Raw genomic sequence first — 18,926 nt, forward strand, 5'->3', positions numbered from 1 at the left:
ATTGAAGACATGATAGTAAATAGTTATAGCAAGCCTTTACTTCAACATAGGAAATAGATAGCAGTATGTAAAGTATATGGAAATGTTACACTCCTGGTTGTTTACGTGGGTGCAATATGTAAAAACTATTTCATCCCAATACATAGCAAATGCATAGGAAGCCATAGGAAATACAGTGTAGATAGCAGTATGTAAAAGCAATGTAAACTTTTCTTCATTTGATGTGCTATGTGAAAACTATGCTTTACAATCACATACCAAAAGCATAGTATGCATTTACTATGTGAGTGAAAAGTATAACTTGGACTTCAGATAACATAGGCAATGTATAGCTATTTAAAAGCTATGTGAAGATTTTCAATAGTGTTTATATAGCTATTTGAGAGCTATGTGACCTTTAAATAGTATTGCAATAGTAATGGCATATGCTCTACACAGACTGAACTATGTAATGTAGCAAGTGACATAGTTATTACATAGCAAGTACTGTAAGGAGCAGAAAATAGCCTTTATATAGCTCAACATAGTTATGTGATAAACTTTACGTAGCATTTACATATGTCTGGTTCTACAAGGGACATTGGCAGTTACAGAGAAGAAGTCATAAGGGTCAAGTTTTTGTGCAACAACAACAACAACAACAAATGCTGCAATGTGAAATTTCAGCTGCAGTGTCAGCAATGGGCCATTAGGTCTTCTGCTTTGTTTCACAGTCGACTTCTGTGATGGGTGGCGAGAATAGTGACTTCTTGAGAATCCAATTTTTGAATTTCGCTGTGTATTTAGGTGGTACTTGAAAAGCATACAGTTGATCATTTTTGCAAAATACCATAAGCAATTCAACTTTCTTGGGGATATGTTCTCCCATTTCTAAAATTCTGTACATGTACTTCAAAAATGTGTTGCCGAGTCCCCACGTCCCAGCATCCCCACATCCCCACATCCCCGAGTCCCCATGTCCCCTGTCCCCTTGTGACCCTGTCCCACTTTTCGACACAGCCTGATTCTCCCAAGGGTAAGCTTTGTAGTCACGCAAATGGCTTCAGAGTTGCTGGCATTTTTCCAGCTGATTTTGTTTCATGCACACTTTTACACGCAAAGCCACGTTTTATGCATTGAAATGTCACTGGCAACGCAGACAATGTTTCCATGACTATGTTTCCATGATCAAATTTAACGCCACTGTTATTTCACACAACAACCCACCAGGTGTCAAAGCAGTTTACGCGGAATTCTCACTCCTTACTTTAAACACTATGTCATTATTTCGCCAGCAATATATGCTCCTTGGCCACGTTGTTTTCTGATTAATTGTTAACCGGTAAGCTTCAATAAAACAAAAGGGTACTTTTAAGAAACAAATGAAATGGAAAATAATTATTACTTAATGCATTCTCTACTGAAATAATTTGCTGTGACAGTAATTATTATGTTTGAACACTGTTGACAGATGAAGCACAGGTTGGCGTTTTAAACACAAATTAATAAACACCTTTTCCTTCGTTTCAAACACGTTGGGTTTCAAACAGTTTCAAACGTGTTTCAAACACATTTAAAACACAAACATACTCGAAATCAAGGCTGCTGCCTAAGAAAATTTTAAAGGGGCCCTCGGAGCTAAACGCTGAGAACTTAGGAGCCCAACATATGAAGTGAAAGGTGTTGCTATGAAAAATTAAGGAGCCCAGAGCTATTCTTTGGGAGCCCCAGGCTACCGGGCTCCTGTTAGGCAACAGCCTTGGAAATGCTTTTTGGTTAAGCATCCTTTTCATCTGGACGGTCACTTATGATTATTAATTTTTGTCTTTGTTACATCTTTTCAGGGGGTAAAAGGACGAATGTACGGTTTTGAGCTTCACATCCAAGACAAACTGTACAGTTTGGTTGCTGACAGCCAGTCTGAAATGGACTCATGGATAACAGCATTGTGTAAAGTTACGGGAATTGATATGGACACCGGTGCAAAGACTTCACCTTTCAGTGTGATAATGGCAAATTAAAAGGGCCAAAACTTCATCACCCGTACGAAAATTCTGGGCGAGACGCGGGCGAGATTCGGGCCATAAAAAGTCTCGCTGATGAGCGATACAGAGCCTGACGATAATCAGGCTGACAGGAGCGATAAAAATTGAACGATAAATGAGCGAGAATGGAGCGAGACATTTGTACTACTCTGACATTTGGACGATATTCTGAGCGATAAACGGGCGAGATTCAGGTCCATAAAAAAACAAAAATCACGCTAATGAACAATACATTTTTATGGGCGTGACGTTAGTTTATGGCTTATAATTTCGGGTGTTACGAAAACTAAGACCTAAGACCTGGTCTTAGCTTTCGTAGTACGAAAACTACAACCCAGCTCTTAGTTTTCGTACGAAAACTAAGACCCTTTGTTAATAGCGGTAATTACGGCAAAGAAACCCGGGAAAACTTACCGCTACTCAAAGATTTGGGCGCTGTATGTTGTTTCCTCACACGATTAAGTTTAAACAGACACAACGCCATGAGAAGCTTGAATGTTGTGCGACCTTGCGCGACAGAAAAAAAAGTGGCATTTATTGGCACGGAAACTAAAGATAGGGTCTTTCGGAGAACGAGAAACTCTGTCTGTTAACCCTTTGGTTATAGCAAGAGTCCATGTTTTGGTTGTAACCACTAAAAATGTGATACACGCATTCTTCTGTCAGCACACATCTTCCAGTTTCAAAAACAAGTCCAGAATTTAGCCGTAAGTCACGCAAACAGTAAACGGATGCCCGTAGATGGTCAATTTTATTATGATGCCTGATAGGGGACTGAATAGTTTTACATGTAAGACATAAGTGATTTTCTGTAATTTTCTCCGTATTTATCTGCCTCACAAGCTTATTTCTCAGCTTATTACAATGAGGAAATGAAGTATCATCTGTCAAGGGGCGAGGGTACATCGCGCTATCCTGGTACTTTGACGCATTATTTATAAGAAACATTGAAATCAGTATAAACAGAAACAAAATAGGGCATAATTGAAACTATGCCTACTTTAATAGTGCCATTATAAATTATAAACTAGAAAATCCCCTGCCTGCCACTCCCCCCACCCCAATAGACAGTACCACTGTTTTTTGTTTGCGTGACTTACGGCGACAGTGTGGACTTGTTTTGTTACTGGAAGCAAAATAACAAATGTGTATCGACAAAATAATTCTTGTATCACATTTTTAGTGGTTACAACCAAAGGGTTAACAGACTGAGTTTATCCTTATTCGAAAGATACTATCTTTAGTTTCCGTGCCAATAATTAAGTAAGCGAACGATCCTCGACCGAGACCAACTGCAGTAAACATGACCCTTGTCATCATTGCGTGGACAGTCATGTAAGACAGAAACATGTTTCAGTTTAAGGTAACTTAAATAAAAAGAATGTACCAGCTTTTAGCATAGAACGAAATGCGACTGAAGTCATTCAAAGTGTCCATAATAAGGTAGGCATGTTAGTAGCCAGGTTTCCACTGTGATCAGATAGCGAGGTCGTTTCTAGTTTCTCATTTATTTTAAATCTTCATACATTGTTTAAAATCTATTTCATAAAAGACAAAATTGTTTCCAGCAATGTTAATTAGAGCAAATAAATGCCGTTTTGATCTGGTTGATTACTGTCCTAAATGGGAAGAAAAAGCTCTGCATATGTTTAGAGATTCAGATGTTTGGTGAAATGCACAGTTACGTTAAACTGAAACGCGCGCCAAAAGCGGTTACAAATATTTAATTATCGATAGCCAAAACTCAAACATTGCTCTTCCCTATTAAAGGTTTTCCGTCCAGCGACAAGCAATTCCTATCATTAAAAAATTATTCTCCGTTTTGGGCAAGCAGGATAATGCTGTCTTGAGGTAGCTACATGTACATGTAGATTGCTTCTCCTGAACGTGCTAAGCTATTTGAACTTACCTCTCCGGATGCGGGTGGGTATCACGCTAAATGTATCACTTGGAAAAAATATCCAGCCATATACTTATTTTAGCTCAAAATTCAGAGCGGTAAAAAATGGTTTGCTCACTTTTTACCCGGGGACGGACTACACGTACAGAAATGCAGCAAATAATATAATACACTAGAACGACAGCCAGAGTTAAGTAACTGATTTGCATTTTTGAGTACTCCCTGATCTATTTCTACTAATCTTTTGTTATCGAATAACAAGTAGGAAGCACTTATGTATCGAATAACAAGTGAGCAGCCTGAGTTTCGCCGATAATACAGCGTGACAAATGTCTCGTTACTGCGGCGTAAATGAATAAACTGGGGTTTCACTGTTTCTCGCTCACTCACGCCACACTATCGGCGATAATCGAACCAAACTAATGTCTGGCTCAGTCGCACAAGCGCGACAAAATGGTTGTCTCGCTTTGTCTCGCTCAGTTCTTGCCTTAAAAACAGCTTTATGGCCCGAATCGGGCCCGAATCTCGCTCATTCAGGCCACAAATTTTCGTACGGGCAGTCTTTTCGAGAAAGTCTTAAGGGTAGTAAGCATCCAGAACTTCTTGAATTTTCCAAAGAAACAGAGGCGTTGAATGCAAAGAGAAGGAAGGATGGAAGAAAGAAACTCTTTTCTCTTGTCCATGACTTGGATAATAATTATTGTACCTGTGTAAATTATGATGATGCGAGGATTGACGCAGAAGTGTTTCAGGAACATTAAATGGTATGCGTGTGGTGGTGGAATGTGAGGATCTCAAGTTTCGTTTGTTGAGAACTGTAGCCAATGGAAATGAAGTTAAGATTGAACCATTTTTTATTTCTATTTCTTTGTTTGATGCCAAAAAGCGAATAAAAATTTCTGAGGATTTTCACTGTGATCTCAATGATAGATCTACAATAGACATGCTTCGAGGATCAGACCTGATTGAGAATGGTCACACAAATGGCAATGTTAACCACAGTGAGTTTGAAAGTCAGGAGTTGGAGTACAGCTGTCCCAGGAAGGTAAGAAATTAAAATAAAATGGGGGATCAAGAAATGGAAATTCAAGACACCCTAGCATAGTAATTATTAGGGCATGCATAGAGAGCCATTAAAGTTAATAGTTGCTGCACTGCAGCAAGTTACAGCTATAGTACCAACTGATTTCGAGAACAGGTGGAGTCTTGTGCATATTTTACATGTATATGTCAGCACTTACAGGGTGTACATGTGTGTTGCCCCTGCTCTCACTTGTTAGAAATCAGACAGAATAATGCAGCTCATGTTGATTTCTTGTATGTTGCTTGCATCGTAAATGTTAATTTGCACTTGTATATACAATGCGTTCATGTAAGCCTAGTTTTCATATGTTGGGAAAATCCCAGACGATCTGAGATTTCACAGTCCCAGATTTTGCTGACATATTGGAAAATCGCCAGATGCTTGTCCTAGATTCTCCCGATAGTGACTTTGGCGGAAAATGGAAAGTGCGCCAATAATTGAAACATGCAATTTAGAGGATTGGTAACGAGCTAAGAACCATCGCCAATGTCCCTGAAAGTACAAATTCATATGTCGGGAATGATCGCCGATGATCTCAAAAATCTGGGACACGTAGGGAAAATAAAAATGCTTTCTATTTTCCCGATTCATCCCCAACCATCAAGAATTATCGGGGATGTCTGCGATTTATGGTTTTCATTAGTCGGCAAAATCGGGGATGCTTGGGAAACTGCGAAATCCCCAATCGTCTGAGATTTTCCCGACATTATGAAAGCTAGGCTTAAGTGTTGGCCTACATGTCTATTTATGGCCCAGTGCTTGTCTTACTGGAAATTGGGCTTTTAACCCATTCATTCCTGAAGCGTCTCCCATTGACAACTAAAATTAATCGTCTGGCTTAAGACAGAGTAAAATCTGTATTTGTCAAGTGACAACTCAAACAATGAAACTTCAAGAGTCTGTAAATTTATCAACACAATATAGCAGCATCTAACGTGATCAAACAAAAAATAATGAGGTGTTTCTGTATTATTGATATTTGATTAGGCAATATTCTCCATAACTGATCCCAACCAAGAGGTTTATTTGGTGGTCAGAATAGAGAAAGTCTTACAGGGCAGTATCGGTTCCTGTGTTGAAGCATACCTCATTAAGTCTGGAGACAAAATTCAAAAAAGCTTCACAGAAAGCACACAAACTAGCTGAAATCTGCTGCAAGAGCCTTGGACAATATGGCATGCCATTCGGATGGACTGCGAGGTGAGTCTATATCTACATCTACGTTAATTTTATTAAGTTGGTAAAATTCATTACAGTCATCACACCAACTCTGAAGTACAATGTAGATGGCTCTTTAGTTAGAACATCAAACTTACTAGTGCAGGACTCTAGGCAAACCGACACTTGGTGTCTCTAAATAACTGATGAGAAATAACTTCACTTTGTTACCACAACCAAAAATAACCAGATCTTCTCGTCCTTTTGGTTAAGGGGGTTATCTAATATGTGACCCTATTTGGGAAAACCGGGCTTAACGAAAATAGCGTTGTAATGCATTTTCAATGCATTTTAAATGCGTTGATAATGCATTACAACGCATTGATAATGGTTCTCAACGCATTTGTAATGTTATTCAGTCCATTGTAAAAACGTTGACAATGTTCAACAAATGTTTAAGAATGGATGAAAAACGCGTTGCCAACGCGTTGGCAACTTTTTCCAACGTTTGATACAAATTCTGCACAAAACGTTGAAAACAAAGCTAAATACATTGTCAACACAACCAATAGTGGTTTATTTACCAGCAACAAATTCAATTGAACATCATAATTCTGCATCTGAGAGAATTTGATTTTGTTTGATTAATAAAGAGCAATTTGTCGCAACTTACATTAAAAATTTTGCGAAGCAACAGCCAATATACCCACCAGAAGTATAAACGTTGAAAAAGAAAATGTTGGCGTGATTTGTTTGGCGCTTCGCCCCCGAGCTTGCCACTAATTAGTTCAATATTTTTTCTGTCATAAATTTTAAGTAAACTTTTCGATTTCATTGGCTTCGAAAAGAAAGAGTAAGCTTCAAAAAGTCTTTGAAATGCATCAAGCTGTTCACGATTAAATGCAACCGACGGTATAGCAATTTTCATCGTTCTTAACTCATCATCCCAAGTCACGCACACCACGCATTTGACAAAGATCCTTTTGTATCAATGTAGCCTTGCCTCGCTATTGGCAAACGATTGCGTATCAGGAAATTTCACTCCTATTTAGTATTATAAGTATTTCCGATGACGCCTTCACTTGCTACTCAAGGGAATTGTTATTAATGGTCATTTATTTTCCCTGGTGATTTTATACAAACATTACGAAGCAGACACTGAGGCAGACAAAGGCGCGCTACATGTTAGCTCATGTTATGGCTCGATCGTTTTGCGCCTTTAATCTTTATGGTGTTTTATTGCAATGGTTGGCAAACTGACCGTTTTCATAACTTAACCGCAAAAGGGTTTAATCTGCACTGGGGTAAAAGCAATTTTAGGAGGCCCGCAGAACAAATTTTTTTCTGTATCAGCAGTTCAAATTAGTGATCGCTCGTGCGCAACGTTGACATTCCTTTGTTTAATCCATGTGCCATACAAATCATGTTTGTGATGTTGCGGTATTTTGTTGCAGTTGCCAACTGAAATTCTCTGGATCAATTTATTGGCCCGATTTTTCGTATTGGTTACACATAAAGTGTTCTTTATTTTAAGTCAAATCTATTTTGCATATGTATAACGAGATTCGCGGAACGGAAAGGAGCAGTGGTATTTGAAGCCAAAATATTATCTGTGGACTTAAAGATGAAAACAATGAAGTATCTGTTCTTCATTCCGGAAACAAGAGAACTTGCCGACACATCTTTGCCTGTAGAATGTCACACTTCTACTTGTGGGAATCGTCAAGAAACTACAGGCCCGGGTTGCTCGAAGCATGGTTAGCGCTATTAAACCATCGTTAAATATCATGGAAACCTATAGGTTTTGACACCCGTAAGATACTTTAAACTTGCAGCTATTTGTATGGTGTTAGGAAACAAGTTTTAATTTAACTCATATCAGGACACTGCATGCATGCAAATCCGAACAACCACAGTGTTTTATTTTTACATGTTTCGTGCGCTAGTCCTTACCCGAGTTAGCAACGTTCCTGTATTCATCCATTTTCGTTGATAACCTACGTACTGTACGGAGCGCGAGTTTTGTCCGATGTCCTTCTACAATTTTGGGATGGATATTTTATTTAAAGGCTCTCTCAAACCAGTCGCCGATGGAAAAAGTATTAATTTTGACAAGGATTGGAGCCATTTATTTCTATTATAAAAATCCTACACTGCACAGTAAATGTATATACACGTAAACAATATCTCTTGTCAAAACGATAAACAATAAAGCGTAATACCAAAAATAATATTAAAGTTTTTCACAAAGGAACGGTTGATTTGAATTCAGTTAAATTTGAGTCTCGATCGATTGTTCAAATCGAATGTCATTTGAAACACACGCATGTATCAGACAGTCTTTTTATACCGCCGTAATTTCGTTCAACACCGTAAGAACTGAAGCCAAAAAGATAAGTAACAGCAGCCATAGGATAGTTGAGTTTTACACTTAGGCGCGTTCTCTGCAAAATTACAGGAAAACTCCATGTATTTGTTGTTTCTGCTTAAATTCAAACCGATACGTACGTGCTAGAGTTGCGTAACAATTCGTTGTAAAGATTTCGTAGTAACTAATAGTGGCGGTTTCATTAAACGCGTTGTCAATGTTCAACAACGCATTGACAATGTTTTGAAATGATTTTGAAATGGATTTGGAACGCATTTCGGTTCCGTTGAAAAACATTGCCAACGTTTTAAAACGCAATGGAAATGCTCTTCAACGCATTTTCAACGCGTTGAAAATGCATTACAACGAAAAAACGCTTCAACGCTATTTCCGTTAAGCCTGCTTTTCCCAAATAGGGTCACATATACACAAGTTGAGTTGAATCAACTACTTGGTAAAGGTGACCCGGTCATCAGAAGGTCATACAACTTTACGATGTACAACTGTATTTTAGTCAAACGCCTTATCAATGAAGTATAGAACATTACAGTATTAATTTTTAGCGCTACTTATGACCAGAAGGTACATTGTATACGTTGGCACTGTTCAAGGTTTTTGTTGTTTTTGTTTTGTAAGATGGATTGTCAACAGCAAGAAACATTATAACCTGATTCAGCTTGTGTATTTTGGAAATGTATGGAGGCTGGAGATAGAGAACTTGTCCAATATTTTAAGGAGCAAGGGTGGCACAGTCGGTTAGTGTGTGGCCTTGGTGCATAAGGTCCCGAGTTTCGATCCCTGGATCCCACATGACCCCTTGTTTTGACTTCTTTCCTTTCAGTGTAGCCTAAGTAGCTTTAGATACCGTTAAAACAGAGCACTCAGTCTGATGGAAAGAGGGGGGTAAAATGAGTGCACCGTCGGCTTCCTGGGAGAATACTCTCTAGAGAGTAAAGGAACTTCCGACGCTAAATAACGTGTACCTTTACGTTTACCTTATGCATGAACTGAGTCATATCGGATAAGGGACTTTTCTTTTGAACGGGAAAGGGATTTTAGGGAAAAGAGGTGAATTTTCAATTCAGTGTCTCAACCTTTTTGCCACTGCTTGCAGGTACCAAATTTGCCATCTTTTGTTTTGATTAGTACATGTAGTTGAGTCATGTTATGTCCCATTTTGCTATCCTGATTATTTTCAAATGTTCTCAGGGTTAACATACACTAACAAGGATGGAATTATGATTAAGTTTTGGTTTGGAATTGCATTCTCACTAAAGTTCAATTTTCTATCCAAAGAAAGGAAAGTGATGGGCACTTATTTTGCTTAAGCATGTGTCCCTTTAAATAATTGAGTTTGTTGCTGCTTTTGTTGAAAACCTACTAGAAGGGCGTGGTCACTGACTTCAGTATTGTTAAAATGCATAAAATTTTCTTGTTTTTTTGTTTTGCTTTCTTTTTTTAGACCATTGTTTAATACTGAGGGGGAACTGGACAGCAGTGAGATTTCATCAATTTACAAACAGGTTGGCAGTCTTTTTGTTGTTTCTGTTGTTTGAATGAACACCTTTATTCCTCGATTCACTTCTTTCAGAATATGCATGAACAGCTGTAACCGAAAAACTTCTAGTGAGCAACTGCTATCTTGCCCACACAAGTTGCCCCTTTTCTTGCACTTAAAGTGCCTCTGTGACCAAAATATCAATTCTTGATTTCAAAAAGACACCTGATTATTTTAACTGGAATTTTGCTATTTAATGGTCTGCCATTACTAAATTTAAGTTCTTGAGAGAGCTGTATCGAGGAGAAAAATGACGTCAAAGGCTCTCTAGTTTAATAATGCAATGCGTGTGTATGCCAGGGAATTAAAATGCAACACAGGAGTTTTGGACTTTCAGACTTTTAAACTTGCATTTTGCATGTATATGATAAGCTGCATTCGCACGCTGAAATTTTAAGCTACAGAGTGAGCCTTTGATGTCACTTTTTCCTGGATCCAACCCTCTGAGGTCCAATTGGTCAGTTTTGAACACGAGTAATGGTGGAAATTGAAATCCAAAACTTACGCTCAGAGTAAATGGCCATAGTAATTGTTCAGATTCTCTCATGGACAGAGGATGAAGCGGCTTTGAATGTATTTTAGGGTTCCTTTGATCCTTAAATTTAGGCTTTTTTTGTTTTGCAGGACAGGGATGATGAAATGATTAAACTGCTGACAAATTACAGTGTCACGTAAGTTTAGAGCCATTGTGACCAGAAATTAATGACAGAAACAATAATTATCAAAATGAGAGTGGAAAGATTTGATTAAACTGGAATTAATTATTGCTTTCTTTATTTTCGTTTGGGTGTTTCTCATTTTGTCTCTGCTCTTTTCTTTTCATTTTGTCATGTTTGTTTTGGAATTTTAAGAGCAGTATTTACAGTGATGTTAGTAACTAATAGATTCCAATGTTGCCGTGAGTCAGTTCAGTAATACATGTAAAACATGCATGAATAACACACTCGACTATCGCCTTGTGTGCCATTCTTTTTGTTCTTTCTACATTTTGATGTTATCTGTGATTTATTATGGAAAAGATACATGTGGCAACTGCGACATCATCATTGGAATGATCTATTTGTTTTATATAATAAAGAATTAAACGTTTTTGATGATGACATCAACTGTGTCTGTCCCCCAGAAGAGCATAGGGTGAGAACAAATCAAAATGCATGCATTATAGACGTTATTTTATATATTGTAATGAAAGACTGGAGACAGCGGACATCAATTGGGAGAGTTTCCAAGGCTGCTGCCTAAGAAAATTTTAAAGGGGCCCTCAGAGCTAAACGCTGAGAACTTACATGTAGGAGCCCAACATATGAAGTGAAAGGTGTTGCTGTCAAACGTTAAGGCGCCCAGAACTATTCTTTGGGAGCCCCAGGCTACCGGGCTCCTGTTAGGCAACAGCCTTGGTTTCTTGCGACCATTTTCAGCATGGCTGTTGTCCCAGACTATCAACTAAAAAAAACAAAGGGACATTTTTTCAGGGTTCGTGCTACTCCTGAAGTGCTTGAAAAGCCCTGGAATTTAATTTTGGACTTCAAGGGCACTTGAAAACCCCTACATGTAGAAAAAAAGGATTATGTGGGAAGCTGCTTGAAAACTGCTTGAATTTTTGCTTAGGTGAAAGTTGTAGAGATTGCATCATGCGAAGAGAAAATGAAGATCATGCTAAGTTAAAGACAAGACATCTCAAAAATTGATCAAATTGACTGTATTGGGGAAAGATTAATGCAAAAATTAAAATGCCTGTGCATGCACTTAACGTGCAGGATGTGGGAAAGAATATCAGTGTAGGCTACAAAATCCAGCACGAACCCTGTCATTTGGGATCCAGTCTTTTGTGACCATTTTGCGCATGACTGAAAAAACAAAGCAACAGGAGGCTCACAACAAATTCAAACAGAAAAGAAAGTATGGAGCTGAAGTGGAATTTCTGTAGGGTTGGACGTCAAAAAGAATCTGTAATGGAAGGGTCACTATTCTAAGAAATGCTACAAATTCACTGATAACATTAGAAAAAAATCTCACGAGCATCAATGATTGCTTAACTTTTTTTTGTCAATTTTAGGAGAGAGAAATTTAAACAACAACTGATACCCGGCACTTTAAAAATCTCTGTCAAGACCAACAGTGAAAGAATAACAAGTAAGGGGTCCATTGAGGAGTACAGTATGCTTGAATATGTTATTAAATGAAATTCCCTGGCCGGCGGGACTTGTTTAAAGTTGAATGAATTTTTAGTCTTTGGGATGAAGTAGAACAAACTGTTCGTCCAATCATATGTCTATATTGGCATAAAATATTACAGGGGGATGTTGAAGAACCCAAACCGTTTGCCCCTGGGGACTCGCGTTATGGATGCGTTAATTTAAAAACGAAAGACGTTTACTTTGCTTCAAAAACCTTGTCCAACTGGTATGTACCTTAAATGTATATCACACGGCCATTCATACGTAGTCGAAGCTTCCATTTAAAAGGCGTGCACTGATTTGTACTAGAAGGGATCCTAGCTCAACTGTTTTAGCAGGGATGTGGTATTTTTATAGCTCAGTTTGTAGAGCATCGCACTGACATCGCAGAGGACATGGGTTGAAATCCCGATGAAGCCACCTGAAATTTTCTGGTGTCTATAAATGGCAGTTGCTTATGTTGACCAGATAAGTGCGAAGATCACTTCATTTTTTTCGTAGTGATAAACAAACCAAAAAATCCATCATTTAAAAGGGAAATAACACGAACAGCATTTTATTAATTAGGGATGAAATTGCCTTGCAGGGTTGGCGCGGTGGTGAGTGCAGTCGCCTTCCACCAATGTGGCCCGGGTTCGATTCCTGGAGCCATAAGTGGGTTGAGTTTGTGTTGGTTCTCTTCTCCACTTCGAGGGTTTTTCTTCGGGTTCTCCAGTTTTTCTCCCTCAGCAAAAACCAGCATACAGCTGATTCCAGCTGGCTGTAAGCTGTGCTCCAAGGTCATGCATGGACCGTATAGCGGCTGCCAGAGACGCCGTAGTATGCTTTCGGTTCGACCTTGTTGAGCTGCATCGTTGCTGTACTTTGCGACGACGACTATCGAGACATACTTATTTTTTGTTGACAGATTGTCTGACGTCATCACTGCTTCCCATAAAACCGTGGGATGAATCATCTGAAGTCATTCGGCCAACAGTTGAGGTGGAGGAATTCTGTCAATCATGCCCAGAGGCCGCTCATCCACACACTGCCTACGTCAATAACCTCTATGTTTATCCACTTTCACTCAACTACAGTAACCAAAAGGTTTTCTCCAAGGTAAATTTGGATTCTAAATGTAAATGTAAAATGTATGTTTTGATGATAGTGGAAGTACGCTTAGAAATCAAGCACGTTCACAGGCACCCCACTTTCAAAGTGTTTGCGACTTTTCCAGATATTTTAGTCGCAAGGTGAAGAAATTCAGTCGCAAATGCGACTATATTGGTCGCAATTTCAAGCCCTGATTAACTACTCGCTAAAAGAACATTCTGAGGAATAAAAGGTTTATTATGCTTTCGAAGCCATTCATAAAACTGAAAGATGATTTGGCATTAGCTTTTATGTTCTCAATGTTGCTCAAAAACTGCCCAAAACAATTTTAAAAAAACCAACTGGAGTGTGAATAAAAGAATGCTTCCGACCGCGCAGAGTCTTATCATTTTTCTAAATTTCTGCCTCCCAATCATTATTATAACTATCTAACTATCTAGTCACTTTTATTACTTGTGAATTCAATAAAAAATTAAAGCTACACGTCTAGTTTTTACTCGTGTAAATTACGCGTGTAAAGTCCAACTTGTAAGTTAATAAATTGAATAGAAGATTTTCTAAATTTACACGTGTAGCCCGGTTCACGATACAATTGTAATGTACAACTGTCGCTTTACGATTGTAACGTAACTTGAATACGCTTGGAGACTACGGGTCGATTATTAAAATATAGTTTAGACAATGTTTAACAAAACCGCGTTCTAAGCCATTTTCAATATTACCAACAATCATATCTTAATATTGTCTGCTGCTGATGATAACAAGAAGGTTTGCATTCCAGACTAGACAGCAATTTATCTACTTAAAATATACCGCTTATAAAGAGATTTGGAGGTCCACTAATTGTCTTAAGCCGTGGCTTAATTTAGACTTTGTCCCTATATGTTTTAAGTTCCAGTTGCACGAGGTTTATTTGTTCAAGCTGCTTGCCCAGTGCTGCAAGTAAATACTCGAATGCTTCGACAGAGAGGCGATATTTCTCCCGCAATTCACGTGGGTTTTCAAGGTCAAACAACCGTTTTTCCTCAAATATTCTAGAGTGCCGAATAGCTCGATGACTCAATGGTTCATTAAGTTCTCCTTCGCTCGACGATGACTTAGTAAAATTTGGAAATACGTTTCCTACAAGTCGTATGTTAATCTTACAAGTAACTTATGAATTTGCACTTGTAATAATTAATAACAATTTATTATTATTATTTGGACGTTTGTAAAGACTGAAGTCAGACTCCAGTTATACTTTTATTGAATTTTACACGTACCAAATTGTACAGGTGTAACGCTACAGCTGTAATTACGAGTCGGATTCTTGTGGCAATAACTTGTAACGATGTTTGTTGAGTGCATTTTTGCGTGTACATGTAAAAATACAAGTGTAACTTGAACTGGCCTCGGGAAAACCTATTTTGCATCTACTTTCAGCACACTAAATTACATGTAAATTAGTGTGTTGAAAGTAGATTCGAAAGAGGTTTTCCTGATTAAGGTGAAGTTATTTTAATAAGTAATACTTTCTTGGCTTCGATAAGCGAAATTTCTCAGAAAATTTGCATGGTATATTTTTTATCCCTCGGTAGGCCAGAAACATTTCCGTTAAGATTGAATTCAGGGATTCTGATGACGAACATTCGCGACCTCTGAAGGTAACTAAAATCTTTGACCATTTTACTTTTCACTTCCTGGGGATTATTGTGTGGTTGTAGGGATCGAGACTGTGCTGAAATATTGTCACATCGCAGGATTCTTACCCGTACGACACTTCGGACAGCCATGATCGAACTCTTTACTTCGCTTACATGTAAGCTCTTATGCAAAGAAAAAGACGATGACAGTGGCAAGACCAGTATAGAAAAGAAAGAAGTTTTCTGACCTAGCTCTGCATAGCAACTTCGTATAAAATGACCAAATTTAATAGTCTGTGGGAGAGTGCACGTGAACAGAGCACTTGACTTGACAGACCATACTTTGGTGTATATTGTACAGCTGTACTTGCGGATCACCTTCTGTATGCTACATTGTCGTACCAGTTGTTGTCACCGTAAGCTTTCTATTGTATAAATGGATTTTTGCAACTGTTGAGTGAACTGTTGGTTTTGTAGTGTATTTACAAGAAGAAAGAAAGTCCTGGATTCACTACACACGCATACGCAGCTGTGGTCCATCACTGTACAAACCCCACGTTTTATGAAGAGGTCAGTCAGTCTCTGTTTGTTAGGTTCAGATACACCTTCTCCACACGTCCTTTGTCCACAAGGTTAGAGGGATGTTCGAGCCTTTTTTTTGTTATCTCTATCTTCCTCTCCAAGGGGTAGTGTTGAGGCAATGGTGAGAGTATTTACCACCTATCGTTGTGTGTTTAAGTTTCGATTGCCGGAACTGAATCAAATTTGTCGGTGCCCTTCTCTGCTTCAAGCGGTTTCTCGTCTGGGTAGTCCGGTTACTCCTCACTTAAAAGAAACCAACGTTTGATTTGGTTCCCCTCAAATAGACTAGAGCGGTTTTCAATTGAGTGTGGAAAGTAATTAGTGAATTGCTTTGGTTTTTCATTACTTCACTCAGTCGGATTGGTTCAAAGTTCTCGCGCCCTTTTTTCGACCAATTAGAAGTGAAACCAAAGCCAATCGTGCCTCGCTCGTTCACATTTTCCTGCGCTTTGTGTCGAGTTTTGATTGGTTTACTGGATTGTTTCCTTCCTTTTTGATTGGCCAAAGTAATTACGTTGGTTTTGGTTTTACGGCACTCGATTGAAACTCGCTCTAATGACTTAAAGTCTTCCACATTATTGCAACACTTGTGCTCTATTTTAAAAGATTGCAACTAAAATAGAATTAACAAATCGAAAGTGGTTTAGCGTTGTCTGGACTCTTATCGACAACGATATTCGTCATCACAGTGGTCAAAATGTTGTGGAGTCACGAGGCGCAGCCGAGTGAGTCCACAACAAATTGTGACCCCTGTGATGACGAATCTCGTTGTCGATAAGAGTACAGACAACGCTGAATCACTTTCAATTTCTTTTTTTACCACAATATTCAACGCCAAAGAAGTGTTTATTTCAGAGCGTGACCAAAATCATGACACAAAGAAAGAGCAAGCGTTGTCTATAACTTTCTCGCAATATGATTGGTTTATTTTCCAAAATGAGCGTTCATGATTGGCTATTGCATTTCGTGACAAATTGACGCGAGCATGACGCGAGCAGCGTTGTCTTGACTCTTATCGACAACGGCAAATTAGCCAATCAGATTGCGAGATTACAATCAATTTTGGTAAAAATAGCGATTTGTCATTTCTAAATGTTCCTGACCTAACTGGAGTTGCCAGTCTATATAAATTTGCCTTTCTCAGATGACGTGTTCCTGATGATTGTAGTAGTACCATTTTTAATGGAATCGTGTGATGGTTCATCCCTTTTGAGATCTCATCCATGGGTAGGGTTGATCCGCAGATATCGCAAAATATAATGGGATGACAGGGGTTGCTTGCGGTGCCTTTACTCGCTGATGTGTGAGAACCAATGAAATTGAGAAAAATGAGTTTACGGACAAGTAACCCGTCAGGCCCAATTTTAGCGACCGACGCCATAAGAGCGAACTTAAAAATGGGCTTGATCGGAGGTTACCCTGCCACAATTTATGTCCGGGCTTGTGTCATTCTGAGGAGGCAGTTAGTGGAATGCTACCACTTTTTATACTTGTCAATAGGAGCAGCGTCACATTTCTGGTTAGCAGTATCTCTAAAGCCCTGGCCAAACTATCGAACAAAGTTGGATTCAACACTCCAACTTTGTTCGATCCAACATTGTTCGACCGTTTGGCCACCCATGTTGGATGATATTGGTCTAACATTTTTTGCTCGATCAAGTGTTGGATAGAGTTTGCTTTTGATCAAACATTGCGACCAACAATTCTGCTCGACGCAACAATGTTGCAGTGTTTTGCCGCTCTTCCAGCAAAGTTGTGTCCTGCATCTAGTCACGTTCGCGTTACTAGCCAATCACGAATCGCTATTTTATTTTCAAGCCTAGCCTTCTAGCATTATTTGCAACAAAGATGGTGGACAAGGATCAACAGCCACAAACATTGATCAGCGAGAATGAAGCAAGATCATGTCTTTGGGGCACTTTTAGTCCCCTAATCACTATCGCTCTGTTCTCATCATCTCCTAAACGCCGATGTATTTTGCAGTGAACATACCCCTTTGTACACGTTCTCTTAACCATTTTTTGGATTTTCTTCGTTTGAATCCATCATTTCCGTCCTCAAACAGCTGCAGTAACACAAGCGCTACGAGCGGTTTCCGTTTCAGTGTTAGCGTCATATTTATAAATTTAGCGCCAACTTAAACTTGTATCAGTTTCGTAAAGCAATGTTGGATAGTGTTTTGCCACTACCTCAACATTTACACCCAACAATGTTGCATGTGGAATCCAACTTTGTTCGATAGTTTGGCCAGGGCTTAATTCTAACTTTGCCTTTGGGAACCTTTCATTTACCTCATTATTTATATTTCACGTTACAAGACGCTTATTTGCTCACAGGTTAAAATCAAGCTCCCGACTCAACTAACAGAGAAGCATCATGTGTTTTTCACATTTCAACACATCGCCTGCGAGCAGACCAAAAGTAGCACTGGAACCGGATCATACAAGGGAAAACCGGGTCAGTGGTGCTGTGGAATGCATTCTCTGAGGTCTTGAAAGCCCGAACAAGAGAGGACTTTTAAGAACTTACGTCAACTGAACCTAGTTTAATAATGGCCAAGGTCCAACGAGTCTCCTGTAGATCTGCGGTAGAAATTCGGAAATCGAAAGGTTGCTGGTTCGACTCCTGTTCGGAACACTCCGATATTTTGCAAGTATTCCCGGGTCATCATCGTCGATACATGTATATACACATACATGTAGAATGTCTTTGTATTTCAATCGTTTCACAGATTTAATAGAAAGGAATTCCAGACCTTACGTAATGATTAATGAGGATTCTCTTCTTGCCATAAAACGATGAAGGCCAATTGACGAAGAGAAGTTCTCTCACCGCCTTTCTTTTGCCGAGTGGCTTGAGTCGCGCAGCCTTTTTTGTGTGTTTTCTTGGATCGTTGTAAGGGCATTCCTCATTGTGGTGTATAGTTTGAGAATTTTATCCCCCCCTCCCCCCCAAAAACAAACAAACAAAAAACACACACCTAAATTTTTTAAATCTTAATTGTGAAGATGTACGGAATTAGCAGGGGGAAAACACTTAATTACGAGGAGGTGAGTAACAGTGTTGCACACATTAATGGACAGGTGGCTGTAATTTTATCTTTTTGTTGTTCCGTTTTTATTTTAGTTGGTTATGCCTGGATGCCAGTTTTGCAGGGAACACTGTAAGTTACTAGTAGAGTTGAACGCTTGTTTACAGTGCATTGAAGTTGCCCAGGGCCCTTTGAGATCAGCAGCTCGAATGTGAAACACATTATGGCCCAGTAACTCTAATGGTCGCATTTTAATTTCATGATATTGGTTAACGAATTTACTATGCGTCTTAAATTTATCTCAAACTTTACATTTGTGTTTTGACTCGA

The 18,926-nt window shown here is 38.9% G+C and overlaps 1 pseudogene; it reads left to right on the top strand.

The window, feature by feature from the left end:
* Positions 1-4,335: 4,335 nt before the first annotated feature.
* The window catches only part of LOC137982260 (dedicator of cytokinesis protein 11-like), a 63,740-nt pseudogene continuing 49,149 nt past the window's right edge, over positions 4,336-18,926 (top strand).

This window comes from Montipora foliosa, chromosome 13 (assembly GCF_036669935.1).
Source record: "Montipora foliosa isolate CH-2021 chromosome 13, ASM3666993v2, whole genome shotgun sequence".
NCBI lineage: Eukaryota > Metazoa > Cnidaria > Anthozoa > Scleractinia > Acroporidae > Montipora > Montipora foliosa.